The following is a 5,000-nucleotide window of genomic DNA, read 5'->3' as shown; positions in this document are numbered from 1 at the left end:
TGGTTGTGTAAATGAGTGTAAAGGCATCTTATCTAGACTAAATGTAATCATTGTTTAATGATTACATTAAGATATTATGAATTATGATGAGCAAACAACGGTCATAATGGACACACAGACACACACACACACACACACACACACACACACACCGGGCAGGCATGGGAAAATTGTTACGGGCAGGTGAGTAGGCTATATACTGTCAACAATAACATTTTAATCACATGCAATGTATCATCCTCTCTGTGTGTGTGCATGCATGCGTGCGTGTGTGTGTGTGTGTGTACTGAGGCCCTGATTCGCACAGTGTCGTGACTAGTCAGGTGGGGTGTGTGAGCTGGCTGCTGGGGTAAGTGAGAGGCGGTAGATACCTGTGCTCCCAGAGATGGGGAAGGGGGCAGAGTTAAGTACGTGACCTGCTTCTGAGGGAGAGGAGAGGCTGGTCAGGCCACACTCATAACTCAGTGCTCTGTGCTCAATGCTCAGCCCTCAGTGCAAGCCTAAATGTCCTGAGACTCAAGCCTCAGCCCTCAGTCCTCTTTGCTCAGCCCTCAGTGCAAGCCTAAATGTCCTGAGACTCAAGCCTCAGCCCTCAGTGCAGTGCAAGCCTAAACGTCCTGAGACTCAAGCCTTAGCCCTCAGTACAAGCCTAAATGTCCTGAGACTCAAGCCTCAGCCCTCAGTGCAGTGCAAGCCTAAACGTCCTGAGACTCAAGCCTTAGCCCTCAGTCCTCTTTGCTCAGCCCTCAGTGCAAGCCTAAATGTCCTGAGACTCAAGCCTCTTTGCTCAGCCCTCAGTGCAAGCCTAAACGTCCTGAGACTCAGCCCTCAGTGCTCAGCCCTCAGTGCAAGCCTAAACGTCCTGAGACTCAAGCCTCAGCCCTCAGTGCAAGCCTAAATGTCCTGAGACTCAAGCCTCAGCCCTCAGTGCAGTGCAAGCCTAAACGTCCTGAGACTCAAGCCTTAGCCCTCAGTCCTCTTTGCTCAGCCCTCAGTGCAAGCCTAAATGTCCTGAGACTCAAGCCTCTTTGCTCAGCCCTCAGTGCAAGCCTAAACGTCCTGAGACTCAGCCCTCAATGCTCAGCCCTCAGTGCAAGCCTAAACGTCCTGAGACTCAAGCCTCAGCCCTCAGTGCAAGCCTAAATGTCCTGAGACTCAAGCCTCAGCCCTCAGTGCAGTGCAAGCCTAAACGTCCTGAGACTCAAGCCTTAGCCCTCAGTCCTCTTTGCTCAGCCCTCAGTGCAAGCCTAAATGTCCTGAGACTCAAGCCTCTTTGCTCAGCCCTCAGTGCAAGCCTAAACGTCCTGAGACTCAGCCCTCAGTGCTCAGCCCTCAGTGCAAGCCTAAACGTCCTGAGACTCAAGCCTCAGCCCTCAGTGCAAGCCTAAATGTCCTGAGACTCAAGCCTCAGCCCTCAGTGCAGTGCAAGCCTAAACGTCCTGAGACTCAAGCCTTAGCCCTCAGTCCTCTTTGCTCAGCCCTCAGTGCAAGCCTAAATGTCCTGAGACTCAAGCCTCTTTGCTCAGCCCTTAGTGCAAGCCTAAACGTCCTGAGACTCAGCCCTCAATGCTCAGCCCTCAGTGCAAGCCTAAACGTCCTGAGACTCAAGCCTCAGCCCTCAGTGCAAGCCTAAATGTCCTGAGACTCAAGCCTCAGCCCTCAGTGCAGTGCAAGCCTAAACGTCCTGAGACTCAAGCCTTAGCCCTCAGTCCTCTTTGCTCAGCCCTCAGTGCAAGCCTAAATGTCCTGAGACTCAAGCCTCTTTGCTCAGCCCTCAGTGCAAGCCTAAACGTCCTGAGACTCAGCCCTCAGTGCTCAGCCCTCAGTGCAAGCCTAAACGTCCTGAGACTCAGCCCTCAGTGCAGTGCAAGCCTAAATGTCCTAAGACTCAAGCCTCAGTGCAGCGCAAGCCTAAACGCCCTGAGGTAAAAGTCAACAAGTAGGTCAGCACAGCCTGCACAGCTGTAGTCATGTAAACACCACATACCAGCAGAATAATCTTACTGACAGTCACACAAACACACAGTCTCTCTCTCTCTCTCACATACACACACACACAACCTTTCTCTCTCTCTCAGTCACTCACTCACCTCACTCACCACACACACACACACACACACACACACTTGGAATTAAATTATTCGATAGGCTACTCATGCTAAAGCAGGGAAGAGAAAGAGACAGTAACTGATCTTGAAAGAGGAAACTGTGCCTCGGCCTCAACCACTTTGATGATATAGGCTACTACTTATGATCATACCACCAGCATGCTGGTCCACCTGTTTACTAAACTTTACGTGTCCTCTACATACGTGGAAACTCTGTCATCTCTCTCTCTTTCTCTCTCTCTCTCTCTCTCTCTAAATCCATCAATGCCCTCTTCACACACGTAGGCGCACCCAGACCTGACTAAAATGGCATAACTGCCAAATTTAATATAGCCGTGAAACACGCGCATTGTATCGACTTTTCTGAGCCAGTGACATGTGAAAAGCCAAACGAGGCTCGTTCCACACCAACGCTCAGCCACAGCACAAGCTGACTAACAACCACATGTAGGCAACTGAAACGAGAGACATTAACGAGAAATGTCACTCACTAGAACTTACCTCAGAGATGACGCAAGTTTGCTTTTTGTGCCGCGTTCAGGACGGGTGCAGTTAAATCAAACCCAGAACAATTCGCCTCTCTTTTCCTCCAGTCGTACAATAGCCTACAGCTACGAGCACTACGGGTTATGTGAAGTCATGCGAGGTCCAGTTGTTCTGCCATAGCCTACAGACGCTCGTTCTCAGCAGATACCCAGGAAATACCCGCGGGGTGTCGCTTCCTCTCAAACTTGGCACATTCTCCGTTTACGAGGACAACATTTGAGGTGCAATATGAATAGTTTAACAGACGATAATACATTCGATGGCTAAATAATGCAAGAGTCAATTATAAAGGGCAAAAGGAATGACCTGAATTTGACATTAGTCCAACTCTAACGCAATAGCCTTGAGAAACGTTCTTAAAAACAACGCCTTAAAAGAGCTTAGTGCCTTTGCGAAATCTTATCAACCCATCGTTAGGATAACTGTTAGCCTACCTCTACTCAAGTTTTCATCACCCGCTGTCGCAGGATAGATGCCTGCGTGCCACTCCTTCACGGTCAAAGCAGTATCACTTTAGCCTATGTGTTCCGCTTCAACTTCTCACTTTCCACGATGAGATCTTCCGAAGTATTTTTCCACGTACCAACCAGTTAGACTCTCTTCCCGTCCATTCTGGAGATCATTACATTTAAAGCAGCGATTTCACCCAAATAAAAAAAGTGACAGTGTCGCAGCCCTCGCTCTTTTTGCAGCCGAGTTTGTTTGCTTCTGCCGACAGAAAAAAAAATCGAGTCTGAGCTTCTGCCTTATCCGGGACATTTGCTGCTGCTGTGATGCAACGTTTCCAGATGTGGGCCGCGCGCGCAGAAGTTCAGGCGTGTAAACGTCTCGCTGCCAGTGCCACATCTGCGAGAGAAAGTAGCCTGGGCCTCCAGTGCTGGTACGACCAGCCAGCCAGCGAGGCATCGGCATGGTATCAGGGCCAGAGAGCCAACTGGCCCCTCCTCACCCTTCGAAACAGAAGCCTCATGGCCTGAGATATTTAATATATAAAGATAAAGGCCTATTAAATAAAGTTTAATTAAATCTGTATAAAGATACAGACATCATGCGTTGGAATTGAGATTAAAATAATGCATGCTATTGTTTTCTTTTCCTTACAAAATGATAAAAGTCTCAAGACTTTGTATATATATTTTTATAGATAGATGATCCCCGAGGGGAAATTCAAGGTCTCAGTAGCATACAGACATCACACACAACATGCACTTACAGCAGAAAAAGTAATATACTATGTTTGTCTGTGGACCTAATTGGTAAAATATGTCTTGTCTCCACCATGGGATAGTAGGAAACGTAATTTCGATCTCTTTGTATGTCTTGACATGTGAAGAAATTGACAATAAAGCAGACTTTGACTTTGAAAAAAAACTCCACTGTACAATAGAGACAGTAGAAGATAAACATGATACTAAAATAATAATAATATTTTATATAAATCCCATAAACCACAACCAGGATAAGCCTACTCCTGTAGTAGAGTGGCTGTGAGAGAGTACAAGTGGTTTACAGTTTATTGCAAACAAAATCACACTCAGTTGGCACCAACTGAAACAGGCAAATAGGCCTATAAAAATGTATGAGAGCTCTGGTGGCATCCATGCAAACAGCAGTGTTGCCTTGAACAGGAAGTTACTCTTTCATAATGTCTCATTTTCATTCTTCACAAAACTTCACAAAAAAACCCAAGAGCAATTGAGGAACAGACTTGGGCCAATCTCTGTCTTCCACCTAACGGTGAAATCACTAGCAACAGGGGGAATTCCTTAGAAAGCACATTTTTAACAGTTGCACTTTTGATGAAGGACAACATGTCCGAAATGTCGTGCTACGTTTGGGAGCTTTAATCAGTGTGCGGACCTTTATTATTTCTTCTCAGTTACTATTTTGGTCCAGCACCTGCACTCTTGTGATGTGCGGGCAGCCGGACACTCCTTTGTTTCCTCCTTTTTAAAAAGTTACATTTTGGAGCTTTTGTAAAAACATGCATGTGTGTGGACATGTGAACACACACTCTAACTAATAATGAAGAAAGCACAGATGTTTTTTTTTTTTTTTTAAAGTATGATGGCTGCAACTTTCTGCATGGTCTTTATTGGGGACAAATCCATTTAAATTCACATGGGGAATACTTCTGACCATCATTCATTTATCTTTCCTCTATAATGCAGCCTTTACATGCTCTTAAAGTTGATTTCTACCAGAAGCACTCCAATCTGCTTTCTAAACATGCAGGTGAATAGTGTTTAACACTTTACAGCTTTACAGTAGTTCAAACAGTCTCATGAAACAACATCAAGGGCCCTTATCTCAGTAGAGCTAGAGAGAGAGGTCAGAGGTCGACAG

General features: G+C 46.3%; 1 protein-coding gene across 2 annotated transcripts in view; it reads right to left on the bottom strand.

Moving 5' to 3' along the window:
* Window positions 1–3,511, bottom strand: part of wipf1b (WAS/WASL interacting protein family, member 1b) — a 25,766-nt gene extending 22,255 nt beyond the window's left edge. Inside the window, exon 1 of one of the 2 annotated variants that reach the window (XM_076302819.1) lies at window positions 3,089–3,511. The gene's annotated coding sequence lies outside the window, so the exon portion shown is untranslated. Of the gene's footprint in view, window positions 1–2,609; window positions 3,067–3,088 lie in introns of those variants that run through there. The other variant, XM_076302820.1, reaches the window with a different exon arrangement.
* Between the last annotated feature and the right edge of the window lie 1,489 nt (window positions 3,512–5,000).

Source organism: Alosa pseudoharengus, unplaced genomic scaffold (assembly GCF_046254945.1).
Source record: "Alosa pseudoharengus isolate Yale_2024_CS ecotype anadromous, Long Island Sound unplaced genomic scaffold, YU_APseudo_1.1 YU_APseudo_1.1_scf_24, whole genome shotgun sequence".
NCBI classification, from domain to species: Eukaryota; Metazoa; Chordata; class Actinopteri; order Clupeiformes; family Clupeidae; genus Alosa; species Alosa pseudoharengus.
Note: the sequence above shows the minus strand (reverse complement) of the source record. Positions and strands in the feature narration are given on the sequence as shown.